Source organism: Vanessa atalanta, chromosome 11 (genome assembly GCF_905147765.1).
Source record: "Vanessa atalanta chromosome 11, ilVanAtal1.2, whole genome shotgun sequence".
NCBI classification, from domain to species: domain Eukaryota; kingdom Metazoa; phylum Arthropoda; class Insecta; order Lepidoptera; family Nymphalidae; genus Vanessa; species Vanessa atalanta.
In genome coordinates this window covers 2,284,055-2,303,449 of record NC_061881.1, presented here as the reverse complement: position 1 = coordinate 2,303,449, position 19,395 = coordinate 2,284,055, and the positions used below count along the sequence as shown (strand labels likewise).

Here is a 19,395-nt window from a genome sequence, read left to right as displayed (position 1 = left end):
ATCAAATTATCTCTTTATTGCAACAAATTACACAATTTAATCTACAATTTACTCGAAAGATTTCTTTAAATATATATTATTGTATGGAAATGAAAGTAATACGTTCAGGTAGCGGAGTAATTTTTAGCAATAAAACAACAATTAATATATTATTAAAGTAGTGTACTTTTCTCAATAGTTAAAATGATAGCCTAATATATTTCAAGTAAAAGAGAAATGGTTAGGTATTGAATTCTAATTACAATCATTTCTTAAATTATACATTAACATTTTAATACTTATATACTAAAATAATACCAAAAATAAAACTATCGTTTACTTTAAATCAAAAGCTTAGCAATAATAATCGTGTTTAATTTAAAACTACTATATTTTAATATCAAACGAATTAAAATACTTAAGAGAGAAGACACGATTCAAAATACAAAAAATAATAATAATTAATTCCGAGTTGGATAATTAGAAATTAAAATTAGAGAATCAGTAATTTCGGAATTATAATAAAATACAGATTATGAATTTTCTTATTAACGACAACAACTACTATGACGTATCGGACATAAATCTAATTAAGGCATATTAGCCCTCTTGCGATCAAACTCTACAAGACAATGTGCAAAGAAAATGAATGCTATGGCAATACAAACGTTAAAGATTAAAAATCAATTCAAGTCAGGCAGCTTCACAGACTTTTAATGCATTTGGCAAAAAAGGGTAGGCTGAAATACGCTAAAAGTTATCCAAAATGATAGAGAGATTAGAGTATTTTGGGACCATCACTAGCAAAAGGCAAAAAAGGGCAAAAAAGGGTAGGCTGAAATACGCTAAAAGTTATCCAAAATGATAAAGAGATTAGAGTATTTTGGGACCATCAATAGCAAAAGGCCAAAACGAATATTAGAAGCCCCAAGTCTTCGAAACTTTAAAAAAAACGAATAAGATCCGTTAAAGCACAACAAACAGTGATTTAAACAGTGATTTGTGCTCACACTTACTGTAAAGACCTATTACGACGAGAACAAGAACTTCGAGTAGAAGCAGTTGAATAAAACATGAAAATTAACTTAGTTAAAGACTAACTTAATACCATTAAAAATATTGAAATCAGATATTACAAACGCACACGTGAATTAACTCTTATGTTATTAAATACTCATTAAGAAAGATGTGCAAATCACCGAAATAATTCTATAAGAAAAATATTTTTTAAACGAAACTATAAATATTTATGATGATATTGTAAAGGTAAAGGAAATTAAGGCTAGTTCACATGATTAAGTCAATAACATAACAAATTCCTCGTCATTACTCCTAAAGGAACAAGCGGAATCAATCGTACTCGTAGGGGTAGTATTTTGCTTGCATGGCCTCTCTTTTCTTCCTATTTTTCCAGATCAGCCTTGCGTTCTGTCTTTGATGCGGCGTCATATCTTTAACCAGTATTTTTGTCTTGTGATAGTTCTCCCTTTTTTTCCTTTTATACTCTTCGTACTTAACCGGATCTCTCATAAGCCTTTCTTTGTATCTTCTTTGTTTTTCAGCAGATGACATCGGTATTCCAACTGCAATTTTCATTAAACATATTAGTAATTATTCTAAGTATAAGTCATACCTTCTAAGTCTTAAATGTAAACAACTTATTTATGACAAATACGCTTTACTTCAAACTTATAAATAGACATGTTTTCCTGAATAAATTGAAGTTAAACGTATTTGTAATTGGTCCGCTACTTAAAATAATAAATTGTTTAAATAGCTCCAAGATCGATTTATCTTATGAGCAACTAAGGACCTCTGACTCATCGTTTTTGTCGTAAGCATCGTTTTCAGTAATGTTACCCAAAAACGAAGTCAGAGACAAATCAGGGATGACAAAAAATCTATCAATTTATGTTTGTCGTGAACATTTATGGTAATATACCCAAATGTGAAGTTCACGACAAAAGTATTGCGTCAGAAGACATTATATCAGAAATCTTAAAATCTAAACTATAATAACAGACATTACAGCTTCATTTGCCATACTAAATACTAATAACCATTTTGCTATCATGGCCGAATGAAAATTAAGTACAAGATCGTAAAATTCTTCCGCTTGATTTCTAAACCTTTGAATTAGATAGACAAGGATAATTCAATCAAGATAAGTATAACTACGGATAGGTAGTCTATTCCGCCGGAGCTATATGACGCCATCATAATTTTCGTTGACGTTTATAGTAATTTAAAAAAAAATACTATCACCATACATTTTGTAGTCTTATGGTATGCGGCTCCTTGTACGTTGACGGTACTATGTAATTTTCACCCAACCGCCACCAATGGCACAATGACAGGATGATCGGATCGGATGAACTATGCGTGAGCATACTATACGAAACCAATAAATATATATACAAATATGTATATATATTTATTTTCAAGATTTTTTATCCAAATTAATAAAAACATTCACTTATAATAAATATTTTTTTTATTGATTAAAACATATTATTAAAAAAAAACATAATAGGTATATTGTTAGTAGAAAAATCTAGGCTCAGTAATTGTAACATTCGTAACAATGTGTATAAAAAACTATACATTAAACATAAAATTACATAAACGGTGTAAAAGCATAGAGTACAGCTTGTTCGTAAATCTATGCTTATATATTTAATTAAACCAATGTATATTTATCTAAGAGCCGAGGTGGCCCAGTCGTTAGAACGCGTGCATCTTATCCGATGATTTCGGGTTCAAACCCAGGCAAGCACCACTTTCATGTGCTTAATTTGTGTTTATAATTCATCTCGTGCTCGGCGGTGAAGGAAAACATTATGAGAAAACCTGCATGTGTCTAGTTTCAACGAAATTCTGCCACATGTGTATTCCACCAACCCGGATTGAAACAGCGTGGTGGTATATGCTCCAAACCTTCTCCTCAAAGGGGGAGGAAGCCCAGCAGTGGGAAATTTACAGGCTGCTAATGTAAAAATATTTATCTGGTATGATAAAATCAACAACTACTTCTTCTTCAATCATTTATCTAATGTCAACTTTTTCACGGTTTAAAATTATTCGCAAAGTGCTCTAACGATATATTTTAGCTACGAAATTATTTAACATATTTACTACATAAGTTATTTATATTAACAACTACATATATCAAAATTAGTTTGTTATGCTCTAAGGATAAATTATTAATTGGGATTTGACTATCAAAAACGTATATTTGACTAGCAACCCGAACTTACTTCGCAGGGTTAAAATTAAGGATTTAAAGTATATCTTTTACAATACATTAATATACAATATACTAGTTTACAGTCACGACTTCATTCGTATGGAGGTCGTTAATAGTTATTGATTTTAGCAGACGTCCATGTCCTTCCCTAGGATTAAAGCGATCTCAATCAATTAATCACATTAAATTCAGCGGTTTCTTTTTGAAATCAGAACATATAAACAGAGACTACGTATGTAGTTTCTCATTTCTAATATTAGTATGGATTATAATATATTCTCAAACATATCTTATATAGTACTCTAGCATCAAACACGTCATGCTCTGATTATGTTTTTGCAATACGTACTATTTATTTGTACTCATCATATTTGTAAAACAGTATTTTTTGGGCAGCAATATACAAAACTTATTATTATATTCTATAAAAATTTCATTTTATATAAGGTTCATGAGAAAACCTTTACCGCCCTTTTTGCTACCTTTATCTGTAGAGGAATGTAATGTATCAAACGAGATACGTCCCAATTACTCAAATATAAAAAGTTCCGCTGAATGTAGATTGTCATTTATCAAGGTCCTAAGATATATAAAAAGCTTAATATATTCAGGTGGCGCTAAATTTCTTTAGTTATCTGTTATTACATCATCACAATTAAATCGTCCATCGAAATAAAATCTAAATATTTCATTTAATAAATTGAACTTAAATATCATACATATAACTTTCATGTATTTATTTAATTTTAACATATTGACCATCCCGCTGCTTGTAGAATGTTGGAGGCTGGTGATTGTGATCTAACTTCACGAATACCAAATTCCCATGGCTGTCGAACCTAAGTCTAGCCGGACATTTCTCATGACCGAACTTTTTGCTGCAGTTCCAGTATCTGTTATCACTGGTTGTCCTCGCGAATGTGTATTTCTGGAGGAGCAGCAACGGCTTCTTTGCTTGAGCTACGCGAATGAACTCGTAATACAACCCTGAAAGAAATATCTTCTTTTATTTTGTACTTCCTTTTATATAAAAATGTATCTATATATATATATTATATGTAGAACTTATTGAAACAAACGATGAAGTTTTTACCACAACCTACAAGCAGCATGATTTATAGACTGACATTTTACAGTGCCCGCCATATTTGTTTACTGTGACGTCATTTACTATGACAGTACCTAAAAATTAAAAGTCATTAATAATTATTATCTAATTAAACTAATTTATCGTTAGCATATTCATTTTATTTACATTATTCAAGTTCTGTAGAAAGGATCACGAATATATACAAAGAAATATATTACAACAGCTTTATATCTAAAACTTAGAGTAAATAATTCCAAATATCTCTGAATTTTTTTATACATAATCTATACTTTTTACTATGTGTAACACAGTTCAGTCATAATAGAAGACCAAAAAAGAACAAAATTACATTGGCAAGAAATATCAAAAATAAAAACATGATATTAATATCTTAAGAGATTTATTAAAACAATGAGCATTCATTCATTTTGTTTACTAAATAATTATTAAAAAAAAACACGTTTAATTATAAGTACACCGTCATGTGAATCGACCATACGAACAATTACTTATTTATAATAATAAAAGTTAAACTTAGTCCGAAAATATAATTATTTTACATATATTTGTTAAAAACCCTTGAACCGTTTTTACCAATCACAAAAATAAACACTCTGCTTTGAATGATCTATGGGATTGTCAGAAGTGTCAGAACTCTATCTCAGTTAAAACTGCTACTTAACGGACTAAAATTTAAAGTACTAAGATTTATCCTTAGCAGATTATCAAATGGGCCAACCGATAGTCAGTGGTCACCACCGCGCAAAGACGTTGGCACTGAAAGACATATAAACTATCTCTTACAGCGTCAATGCGTCATCGACCCTCAAACTCAAACAACAAGACGACGTGTCCCTTATGCCTGTGTACACTGGTTCACTCTTCAAGCCGAAACAAAACGATACTCAGTATTGTTGTTTGGCGATAAAGTATGTGATAAGTGGATGATACCAATCCAGAGAGGCATCACAAAGCCCTACAACGTATAAAAATTGAAATACAATGTATTGATTGCGGGTTATTCTGTGTTGACAGCCATCGCTGGGTGGCTGTGTTCAAGCGAAACATTAATGACATTCAAGCCTATGTCGTCCATTTTGACTTTAGCGCGGCAATTCCTTGAAATCCTCTTTGAACAATACCAGCTATGAGATTTTTTATTCATTTTGACAAACGTATTACCCTCTAAGTACAAAACGCGTCCTCCACGAACTGTCTCAAAGAACTCAAAGGTATAATCTGCAATGAAGATGTAACACTTTTTATAAATAATCGTATATACATGCAAACCAAGAGAAGCGAAAGCTACTTACTATACGTAAAACTACTTTCGTCAAGATAGTGCGAGTACATCTTGATGAAACAAATAAAACGCATGCAATTTAACATTCGTGTCAGAAGTAACTTCTTTAGGCTAATCATTTCATTTTGAAACGTTTTACCCAAATTTAATCATAAAATATACTTCCCGCTCAATGAAGTTTTGCTTCAAAAATAACCATAAGGCCATGCGAGATGCAAGAAAGCAACAAAAAACGATTGCTTTTAATTATTTCGCTTCGATTATTCAAACTGCAATGCTATTGACGACCTCCGTGGTCCCGGGTTCGATTCCAGGCCGAGTCGATGTAGAAAAAGTTCATTAGTTTTCTATGTTGTCTTGGGTCTGGGTGTTTGTGGTACCTTCGTTACTTCTGATTTTCCATAACACGAGTGCTTCAGCTACTTACATTGGGACCAGAGTAATGTATGTGATGTGGTCCAATATTTATATTTATATTATTCTGTAAGAACTGCGATATATCGTATCTCACTCGTGAAATGTACTTACTTACTTAAGTTGTTACTTACGTAAGTTTCGAATTCGCTCTTACAGATTAGATCTACAGTGGGCAATTATACTACCTTGTATTAGTTATACGTTCTCGATTTTACTCCGACCTCACTTCGACAATACCTCACAAAAAAAACTTAACTTAATCGTAACTGAGGGCCAACTACGTATACATATCGTTAGAGTTAAAGTATACAAAGCGAATAGTTTTAAAACCTTTTTAGTTACCTTTATTATTTTATAATTAAATATTTCATCCAAGCCTGTATTAAAAAAAATAAACCCTCGTACCATCCGTTTAAGTATATCCTCTTTGCGGCAAAAACAAACATTAAATTGTTGTGCTTTTTAATACCTTAAATCTTACTCCGGTGGCGCCCGTAACAAGTTTCCTTCAAAATAATAATCAATAATAGAGAATTATAACATAACATATATTTATTTACATATATACAAATACCCAATTAAAGTTCGTACATCAATACAAACCACATATAAAATTCTCATCTAATTATAATTCTAATATATTTAAAATCATTAATAAAATTGTACTCTGTCTTATACATTATATTTACAATGAAAACTTAAAACATTGAATATAACTATCTAAGTATCTATCTTATTTAATAACACTATGTTTTTCTCCATAGTAACAGTACTATGAGACCATTGGCGAGGAATGGACACTTTTTTCTACTATTGCATTTTCACATACAGCCCGTTAGACATCTTTCTGTATATAGAAGGAGCATGGTTATGATACGTGTACGCGTACTCGATTCGTTGACGTTTATCCATCTTCAAGTACGCCCCACAGTCCATGCTAACCTTCCTCGAACACTGCAAAGTGCGTCCACCTTTCATGTGAAACGAGTATGTATAATCTCGGAACAAAATGACAGATTTGTTTCCTATCATCGGCAGTATTTCGTAATTGTAACCTGAAATTATATACAACTTGAAATGCGTTTTTATTATGTAAAAATTACATTCATAGTCAATTATTGTCGACATTTAAAAAAAAGACAATATTTATAGAAAAATATACAAATTTATTCATAATTTTGTAAAATATGTTTAAAGTTTAGAAGTTTTTATAACGCTTCAAGGTAATCCAAATACTTCTTACAATAATAAAAAATGTTTGCAGTAATTTTCAAGGGATTTGCGTAAACCTATAATAACAATTTACAACAACCAAAAGATTCCAGACAACTCTTCACATAAGAAAAAGTTTTAAACTTGTTCTACCATACGGCGACAAAAGCATAACCTCAACCTCGAAAGAACTTAGAAACAAGCAACTATATTAGAGACTCCTTAAAAAATCACAAATGTGCAACCGGCAAGAGACTTTAATTGGTGTAAATAGTATTTTTCCTATGTTTGTAAATATTGAGCGATTACGGATCGAGCAAAAAGCAAAACTTTATAAATTATATAAATAGTATTCCTCTTAAAAATTAACACTAAAATATGATCAAAGCTAAGATAATTTTGATAGGAAATTTTATTATCTTTAATTTGAATAGGATTTCAACTGTGTTTGATCCACAATTCTTTTAAATACTGATATATATTTGGTATCATCCAGACTGGATGATTAACTGAACTGGAATAATTTAAGCCGGCCAGCCACTGTATATCAAATATATTTTTTCACACATATAATATGTAAACGCCTTTATTATGGCACACTTACACTTTACACATAACACATATACATTTCTGGTTATTATAAACCAAATATAGACCGTAGTAAAAATACAGTAAAAATCTAGCCTTTTGTTTTAAATACAATTTCAGATGATTTCATGGTAGAAGGAACAAATCAATTATTAATTATCCAACTAGATAATGACATGATGACGACAGACTTTTATTTAATAATATATTAAAATATTTAAATATCCAAGAAATATTATCAAAGTACAGATAACTAATAGAATAAAGTATGTATCAATCGAAAACGTTAAAACTTTATTTAAAATAATAGCAAACATTAGTTAAAGATATGTCAATCAAGTTAAGGACTTCAATACTTTAAAAATTAAGTACAGTTCCCGGTTTGATCAAAGTGCTCCTGCCTAATTTCAGACATAGATTTCCCTAGAGTTATAAATAAACCATTACATGTATCTTTTACGTCCAGGAAACATCATTATTATAAGAATGAATTTTAACAATTGTTCCATCAGATGTCCTTTCCAGGTGTGGAGGTGGATGATTGTGAACGAGATAATGTTTGATGATAAGCCTATTCTTAAGTCCAAGCCTGGCTTTGCAGCCAACTTTGCTCTTCCTTGAGCAATAATAAGTGTTCGGATTCCCGCCTTGTATTGAAAATGTGTATCCTTCAACTAAAATGAGATTTTGTTTTCCCTTATAAGATGGAAGTATGTCATACTGTAAATAACCTGAAATTTATTGGAAATTATAACAATTTAGTTTACATATCACTATGTAACGAATTGATGAGAGCATATCTCATACATTTATATGATAAAGCATTTTCAAGTTGTCTACCTGAATCTCAACAATCCGAAGATAAATCGTCGTTTACCTCAAAATGAGTTTCAAAAATCGGACGTATTTTGAGATTTTGAAAAAATTAAATACAATTATTTATATAAATAATTTAATTTATTTTTTATGTTTTTACTATTTTAATTTGTTATAAATATTCGAAAATAAATAGCAAATCTATTGCTAACTTAATTATAATATTCCTTGAGCCTGGTAAATTCGATGGTCAAATCGATGAACGTGGTTGAACCATGAAATCTTTTACAATTGACATAACCATAAATATTAAGTATGGCAATCAATCGTGAAACGTATCAGAGAATAGATTCTTTTTTTAGACCATTTATCTTATAATTCTCTGATCTTCAATTAGTGAAGTGAAAAGATTGAAATCGACATTGAATACAAAAACTTCAATGTAAAAATTTTCTTGATCACGGTCAACAAAAACATGTGTCTAATGATCGTTTTTGATGATCTGTTCTGGTACTTGATAATCGACGTTTTAACCTTTTAAAACTAGAATCCCTTTCACATACAAATATCTTCAGATATTCTTATACTTTAATTGATTTTAAAATACATCCCATCCTTGGTTTTGTAGTATGTTGGAGGTGGGTGACAATGTTCAAAATAACCGCCAATTATATTCCCGTCATCGTCTATAACAAGCTTAGCATTACAATGACCTCGTTACTGTCTCGAACAGTTCAAATGTCTTTTGTCGTTTTTAAATGAAAATGTGTACTGTCGATACATTGGTATATCCCCTCGATGTGTTGGTAAGTACTCAAGTTTATCTGCAAAAATTTGGTACAGATTTGAAGATTAGAAGATTTTTCAAACTATTTCTTATTTATACAGGACATCATATATTTTATATTCCTTGCCTGCCCAATAAAAGTTAATGCTATGTTTATTTTACAAATGGAAGAAGAATTTCAAGTGTTTTTTTTTTTGATCCAGTTTGAATAATAAATACTTAAATTTATCTTCACTTATAAATGAAAGGAAAAATTAACAAGAGTCTAAATATTTTTATTTCTACAAAATAGTCTTATAAAAACTTAACAATATTGCGTAAGGTATAATGTCATTTATAAAATTCAATTTCTCTTTTAAGATGTTTATTGGTTTTTCTATGTCTTTCAATGTCCACGCCCACACATGTACGCCCAGCACTCGCCTGCACAATTTACAATACACTTTACCCTTCTCCTCCAAAGGTTCAATCCAAGGATAATCATCTAGCCAAGACTCTTTGAAACTGCACATTCGCTTCTCTTTCTTCGCTATAGAATTTAAAGCGAAAATTTTGAAAAACCCCTTTCCTGAAATATTATGTTGTAAAACTTTAATGATTTCAGATGAATTTGAAAAGAGCAAAAATCATCTGAAATAAACTCTTCTATCTGTTATATAAACCAAAGAAGTTCATTGTTTTCGATGAAATAAAGTATTTTCTGATAATTAAACCAAAACTAGTTCGGATTTTTGGTAGCAAGCTATTTCATTTTGTTAACCTTACTACCGCTATTATCAAAACTACAGCGTCGCAAAGAACATTTGGAGTATTTGAATATTAAGAATGTTCAAAAACATATAACAAAAATGTCCTCCTAACTGATTTTCATCTGTATATCTTAATTCAGACAAAAACTATAAAATATACTTACCTACGTTACTTTTGTTAGTTCGACTAGTGTCTAGCTAAGGAGACTCGAGTTCCTAGAGTCAAACCTAAGTTCCAGCCAATACAATTTGTTCATTGATTCTGGAAAAAATATTCAGTAGCATTCCAAAACCTAGAAGTTAACTTGAACTCTCTCCGATTGTGTCCGATTACCTTCGGATTGGTTTTTGGAGTAACCTGTGTTTGCGCATTCAATCAAGCACTATAATAGTCTGCGTAGTTGGCTATTCTCCGTTAAGAATATCCATCATGACCGAAATCGGTCAAGAGGATATAAAAATATTATATTTATATTGAACAAAGGCGCAAACTTTATTTCGTCACTCCCATAGTTCAGCAAATCGTAGCGACGAGAAGAAGACTAGATGAAACAAGACGAAAGCGAGAAAAGTAATGTAAATGCCTGTAAATTTTCTACTGCTCGGCTAAGCCTTCTTTCTCTTTGAGGAGAAATTTTTAGAAGGTACTTTCATCACGCTGCTCCAACGATTTGATGTATACACATTTGGCAGAATTTCATAGAAATGACTATATATTATTATAAATAAAATCAAATAGTAATTAGAATCTGCCGTATATTTTTAATCCGTTTTTAGATTAAATACTCGGACATTAAAGTAACAGTGCGGAAACTCTTATATCTAAACCTAACACTCAGTCTTATTGCAGTCTGAGATGCAGAGAGGACAGCTGGTAAATTTTTGGCCCAGAAAATTGGAATTGTGATTCAAGAGGCAAATGCTACTATTATGCTTGCAACTATTCTACACAGTCGTGATTTGGCAGCAGCTTAAGTTCTCAGTGTAAATACTTAAAAAAAACAGCAGCATGCGCTACATCGCATCAAATACTATTGGCAAACATGTTATCCAACGATTTGGTCAATCGTTACTTTACCGCTTTAACAACTTGAAAAACTGTCAAATATTACGACTCGTTATTTTTTCGAACATTAAAACATTATTACCAAGTATAATATTATGACTTATTGTTTTGTGAGAACTATCAACGTGAGAACTATGGAAAGGTGAAATCGTCCGTAGATGGTTATAGATTATAATTTTTTCAATTACTTTGACATACCAACGTTTGATTGGTTGCTTTTAATTTTTTTTTTTTACTTAAACGGATTTAGGGAAAAATTCCGAGGGTTAAAAATCATTTATTTGTAAGCAGTAGTAAGTGTACTAATTTTTCAAACACACTATAAAATTTCACTCAAAATATTTATTAACTAAAATACATATATACTACATTTATTAAGAAATATTTTAAGTGTAAATGAAATGCAAATAAATTTATTTCATATATACAAATAAAAATCTTGTTTCTTTTTTAAGATATCTTGATATAAGTTCCATTAGAACACTTCTGGAAATATGGCGGTCCATGGTTGTGATCAGTTTGAGCCAAAATAATTGAACCATACTGGTTCAATCTCAGTTTCGCCGTGCATTTTGTACTGAATTTTTTTGAACAATACAAGTAACTCTTCGACTTCCCCTGATTACCTTGATAGGAGAACGTGTGACTTCTATACATGACCAATTTTTTTCCATTTTGCAATTTCATAATTTCGTATTCTGTAAAACAAATAGTACTTTAAATATTAATTTATCACATGATTACATTATCTTTATTCACATTTATGTTACAGGATTTAATAAAAGGTCTAATTTTATTGAAGTTTTTATTTAATTCACGACACATCCATGAATATTACAATTCTATATAAACTTACAAATAAATGATAAATTGAAACAAATACTTTAAAAAAAAAGTGTAAAATTATAAATTAAAGTCATTTTTTAATCACAGTCAAAACAATTTAAATAATATAGATAACAAAGTTTATCACGAATAAGTCTTTTAAAAAGTCTTAATTGTTATACGAGTATATGGCCTTATATGCTATGATACGAATAGTTATATGCAATACGTTATACATAGATGAGATCAAGTAAAGTGGCAAATAGTTCACATTCAAAATGCTAATTTTATGAAGCTAATTTTTACATGAAAACGTTTATAAAATTGTTAGCAGCCCATTGCAATTATTTTACCAAAAATAAAGATTTAATTTTTCTAAATCCAAATGTCAAAGACTTTCGGACACAGTTCGCTTTCCATTTGATTTGTAATTTACAAATATCTCTTTTCAGCGGAAGGTTATGGAATAAAATAAACCTTTGTACCAAATTTCAGACTCCTGGAGGCGATAGTTTTGTTTGATCATACATAGTTAGGACAAACGATTTTATAACTATAAATTGTAATATTTCGCCTATTCCCTATTCACGAGGAAAATAGTTTTATTTTACTAAGCACAATTTTATTTCATTATAACTTATATTTTTAAAAATTATAAATAAGTAATCTTCATAATAGCTATAAAAAATTAAGTCCATCCGTCCATCCAGAGGCCTAGGCCAGACTCCACTTGCATATAGATACATATTTACGCACGAGGTCTTTGTAAGTATCGTTCAATTTAAAATAAAACCAATACAACGCCTATTTTTATCAATCATTTGTAGTGAGTTTGTTTCTACGTTACAATATTTATATAGATGTTTAAAATTTAGCACTATGATACAATTTCAGTTAGAGACAAAAAGATAATTCGTAATCTAGTTAAACTGGTAGCATGAATTAAGTTTACGTATTGCATCCAAGGAAATATTTACGACATTAAACTTTAGGGGCAATCAAGTAACAGTATACTACGTTTTCATGTAAAGAGCTTCTGTAGTATTTTCAATACTACCTACCTAATTTATCGTTTTAGAAAAGAGTTTAAGCGTTTTTTTTTTCTTGCGTCCATGACCTACACTACAAATTCTTAAGATCTATAAATATAGAGATGCGATATATGCGATTAATACTTTTTTTTAATTACTTAAGTAATCGATTAATAGACAATTAGACACCAACGTATTGAAATACGAAATTTTTTAAATCCATTCACTACTCCTACTACTCTAGATATTGAAAAGACAATAATAATACGACACATAGATGATTTTAAAAACCTACGCTAAGAAAAAGTCAAAAAACTTTATGACTAGAGATAAGTCCGCACGAACGACCGCCGGCCAGCTTCGCACGGGTATAATATCGTAGCATTGCATACGAAACACTTATAAAGAATTGAGAAAATCCATTAAATGCAGATCAGAGATCATTTAACCACAGAGACATACGCGCTTGTATTAAGGGTAGCACACATCAGACCAAGAGATGCGAACGCAACGACGAAATGTTTTTGTGATAGTGGTTCTGACTGATCACAATGCTCCCTTTGCTATTTTTTGATTTAATACTTTTTAGGGGCCAGAAGAGAATTAAGTATTTCGCAGACACGTTCATAGGGATCTTTCTTCGGCACCTCCGGTTTCACTTCGAACTTTTCAGGATTTTCACGTCTGTATTGTCTATAGTGTCGGATGAAAGGGCTGTCTTCGTCCTTATCTGATGAAGAAAAATAGGTTAAATGTATTCTGAAAGACTTAATTATTTATTATCATTAAAACATTTTCATTGAAAATCATATTAAAAACTAAACGTAACTACGCCGCTAGAGATCCACTTCAAGCATCGCTCAAGAAACTGATTGAAACTTCAAGTTGGGATTTGAAAATTTGATATGATTTTCAAATTATTTTATTTTTAACGTCTTAATTAACTATTATATATATTAACTGTATAAATAGATTAGACTTAAGCAACATGGGTCCAAAAATTTAATAATGTCAAATATATCTTGATAAAAATAATAAATCAGTTATTTATAATTATAAACTTTATTGAAAAAAAATATTATGACATTTTATGACAAAATAGAAGCTCATTTGTCATATCGAAACATTTCTAGAATATTTGTTTTTTATACATAACTACTGTAGCCTCCGATAGACCAGCATAATACATTTAAGAAAAAAACATTCATGTATATGCCATGAGATATTTAAAATGTCGAGATAGTAAAGCTTTATAGACTCTAAAAATAATCAATTATTACATTTAATTGACTTATTTTAAAAGTAAAATCAATAATTAACTTCAATAGGCATATTTTTGTGTCCAAATAATCGGTTTGATACCACATGGCGAATTACAACGAATACTCAAAGAACGCAACGTTGTAGAGCTGGATATGTCAACACATAAAATGGTTTAAATTCTGAACATTTTGCCATCAGATGTCCGATACATCTGTGGCGGATTGTGGTTGTGATTCCCGCTAATATCGAGCAGCTTTCCATCAGCTGATGTTTTCAACCTGACCTTACAGCCAGCTAGCCTCTTCGAACACTGCCACGTCACATTCTTGTAAACGTTCACGTAAGTATAACCCTTAAACAATATCAATGTACCTTCTCCACGATTAGTTGGAATAAATTCTATTTCATCTGAAAGAAAATAATTCATTACGTCATAAAAACCACATTCGTGCATACGAGAACAAACAACAGAATACTTACACAGACGAATTACTGACAATTAATATTGTGACATTATGTCCAAATTCTCATAAATACAATGCTGGAAATAAAACTACATAAGCTTCAGTAAGTTTATTTATTACATAAATAGTCATTTTGATTTTGCAAATTTTGAAAAGAATTAATCTATAAATAAAATAAAATTATGAGACAAGATGTTGTTAAACTTTTTATATCTACTTGTATAAACGACTATTTTCACGAACGTTCCTAAAATTAAATAAACATTTAAACACATACTTTATAGAAAAACTTTAATCACAACGCAGTTTGCATTTGCAAGCGTCACTTCACCTCATACTAACGCGCGCCATGACTTCCAAAATACAGCTTAACAATAAGCATTACAGGTAGCATGGTAACGTCGAAAAAGTTACATATATCAAGAATTGGAAGAAGACAGATTAAAAAAAAAGAAACATGTAGCTAGAGTATTATTATAATCCATTCGAAACCGCCATCCAATGAATACAGCGACGTAGCTTACGGCAGACACAACATAAACCCGTTCATGCAGCGGGCGATCGCTTGCAAGTCCTCCGGCTGACTATTTCCACGATCGATTACAATCACCCACTGCGACCAGCCGTCGCACGACAACACACGACGGCTCTCCTAGCGCTTGCGATTTTGCCCACGCAGCCTGTAGATGTCATCTTCGATTTTTCTATTTTAGTCGCACGGCAGGTATACAAACGGATATTAATACCAATTGTTTTATTTAAACCTTTAAGATCTGTCCATTGGCGGTACGAAAAAGACTTGGAGGCGGATGGTTGTGATGGCCTTCAATATTTAATAGTTGACCATCTGATTTCGTTGTCAGCTTGACTTTACATCCGCCCTGTTTTTTAGAACAATACCAGCGATTCTTGCTGGTCATTGATGCAAATGTATATCCTTTATATACTAGTAAACTACCTTTACGGTTACTGGGTATATATTCTATTACATCTGAAATATTTCAAAATTACTGTCAATGAAAATGTTTTATAATAAGTATGAATGACTTAAAAAGTCAAAAATACCTTAAATTAAAAATAAATAACATCATTCAATTTAATTTAAAAAATCCATTAAATTTAAAATAATTTAAGAGAAAATTCGATAACAGTCAGTCGTAATATTTTTTCGCACCATCGAATAAATTTGCACATAAGGACCGTATTGTACAGAAATGTTCCACCCACAGAAACACTACTAGAACTTGTTAAGATTTAAATGGAGAATTTAATCTAGTAACAATAACCCTGTTAAATAAGGTTATGTGTATTATTTTAAAAACCTTTTAATATAGTTTTTCCTATTATTTGTTTTGAAAATAGGCTTTCATACATTCTAGATACAGTTATATAGAGCCCCTGGATAATTTGTAAACTAAAAACTTCGTACGTTCGAAAGTTGATCAAATTCCTTTATGTAATATTCCCTTTAAATTCTACACAATTTTAAAGAAAGAAAGTCCAAGTTTGCTCCCTTTTACGTGTAGTATATGTTTTAACAAAATATACATTGAAGCTCTTTGTTTCCGTCAGCCATTTTCAATATTATACGTTTATACACACGCACAGCAAAGTTAGGAATACAAATTCAGATAAAACAATCATCAGACATAAAAAAATCAAATACAGCCCGAACATCAAAATATGTATGTTTAATTATTAGGTATCAGTTGTAAAATAATTTGATTAATACTACATATAATAAAATAATATTTTAATAAACTTTTTTGATATTACTAATTGTCCTCCGATATTTCAAAACGATTTAATCGTTTTCATAATTGCAACTTGAAATGCATTCTGTAGACTTCTTTCGAATGCTTCTGGATCATTTAAGCAAAAAATTGTTTCTTTTTTATTTTTTAAACCCAAGCCACGTGAAACATCTATGCAAAATAATTATTTTTAAATCTTAGTTCCTATTTTCTACTGAAAGTCTGGAATTGTTTCTGCTTTTTGAATCTTTTTTTTTTATAATTTTTGGTTGCTATACTCCCATAAATAGCTCTTCTGGACAAAATGAAATGAGACCTTTTATATGAGAATACTTAAGATTTTTAAGTATTTGGCCACGATACCTTATTTATTTTTTTTGGTTTGGATACTTCTGTATAACACGTATCATATAGTACATAAACGAATAATATAAATAACAATTTTAATCAAAGATTAAAACAGAAAAGTCGTTTAAAAACATATAATATATATGATTAATTATAACACGTAACATGGATTCAATTATTTATTAACGATAAAGTCTAGCCACTCGACCATCGCTGGTCTTGTACAGTTTAGGCGGATAGTGATTATGCTCTCCGGTACATTGTAATAGTTCTCCTTCAGGTGTTGTGATAATCTTGGCCTTGCAGCCTGACACTCTCTTCGAACAGTACCACCTAGTTTTGTTATTTGTGTGCATGTGTGAGAATGTGAATCCTTTATATATGAGAGAGAAGCTAGTTCCGCGAGCGTTTGGCGTTATCACAAGATTATCTGCAAGAATTTTAGTTTATAGTTACATTTGCAAAACGTACACGTACTTTTCTTCATCGTTTTGTTTGTTGTAAATACGACAGGATTTTGAAAAATTATATAGAATGTATAACGATTAACAAAGATTTAATTCTTTAAAATAATTTATTAGAAAATATTGTTTTGTACCGAGAAGAATAACTATATCTTAATATAACCTTTGTTTGAAACAAATACAAAAGTTGACAACAGAAGAAGAACTGCATTAACTTGTTTTTTTTAACTCTTTCTTTCATAATTACATACCAACAAAAGCCGGCAAACACTGCCATACCTGTTTGTGTATATTTATTGTCAAGGCGACCGGATGAACGGTATAGAAATAGATGTATTGTTGATCTAGCGTCAAGTTACAACTAAGTTTATAGCATAAAAATATTCACCATTAATATTGACATATCCTTAGTTCAAAAAATTTCTAAGTCACAGATATACCAATATTAATTTCTATATTAAAGGTTGAGAGTATCCCTCACCATAAAACTCAAATACCAAGTACAACATCAATACAAATAACCTATAGCTGATTGGATGTATGGAATAATGGGTTAGTGGGGGTTCCCCCTTTAGGTGAGCCTGCACTGAAATTTAATACACGCTCAGCGCCCACATCCATGTTACAGACAAAACCCACACACAGAGCCTAGACTACGTTTGCTTTAGTTATACGTATCGCTTTTTACCATTTAGCTTGATATGTTTATCGTTGTTTTGACACTGCAACTCAAATAATCTTCAAACTCTGTGTACTTTTCCATCAACTGTTCTATAAAGTGTTGGAGGTTGATGATTGTGACGAGATTCAATGATTGCAATCAAATCTCCCTCAACGGTTGTCCGAAGTTTTGCTTTACACCCTTTCGCCTTTTTAGAACAATACCATCGTGTTTTGCTGCGCATATGGGCGTATGTGTAACCCTTATATATAAGAGTGAAACCCTTGCCGCGATTACTTGGTATGAATTCAAGAACATCTGCAAAAATATTAAACATTATTTAAACGGTACAATCATTATTATTTCGATAATCACTGACCTCTAACGACTTTTGACCTTATAAACCCTGTTATTCATCAATTACCATAGAACAAATAAACTTATACCATATTGAATAATACTAGAATATTTGTTTAATAACATTTATATTAATAATTACAATTACAAATATGTACTAGATTTTTTTATAATTCATCGCAACTTAAAAAGTTTGCCGTCGGGTGTTCTATACAATGACGGTGGGGGATGGTTGTGATGAGCTTCAGTTACTTTTAACAACTCTCCCTCATTAGTGGTGATCAGTCGAGCCCTGCAACCAGCTTTCTTCTTAGAACAATACCATCTAGTTCTGTGGGTCATATGTGCGTAGGTATATCCTTTGTATATAAGTATCATGCCCTTACCACGATTACTGGGCATGAATTCCAATACATCTGCAAAACGATATCAAAGTATGAACTCAATTTCGTTAATTCGACATTTTGGAATACACCACCACACATTAGCTTCCTCATGCTGGATGTAAGTCACGTCAAGTTTAAGTGAGAATCTTCAACTGATTGATGAATTTAACTAATTATATTTGGAGTATAATATCTACGTCCAGTATAGATGTGCATCTTTTATTATATTAAATATATCGTTGCAGTTTTATTAATTGAATGAAAGGAGACTGTCCTTGGACTGAAACGTTAAACTTTGCTCGTCCATCATAAAATTCAAAAGTGCCTAAAAATTATTACATCACGAGAGTTGATTTACTATGACGTACAAAACAGGGAAACATGTTAAAATTTTTTGGTACTATTTAATAAACAAATTTTAAGTGCAGTTAACATGATTCACGTAAACCTTTTTGTTGCTTAATAGTGTATATATTGTGTATGAGTACTTAGTTATAAAAAATATATTTAAATTATTATTCTATGATATCTAAAGACAATATTACACACATCCTTTTCTAGATAATCTGATGTCATTTTCTTATTATT

General features: G+C 30.8%; 1 protein-coding gene across 4 annotated transcripts in view; it reads left to right on the top strand.

The window, feature by feature from the left end:
* The window catches only part of LOC125067160 (modifier of mdg4), a 335,555-nt gene that overhangs the window by 250,215 nt on the left and 65,945 nt on the right, over positions 1-19,395 (top strand). The window lies entirely within an intron of this gene.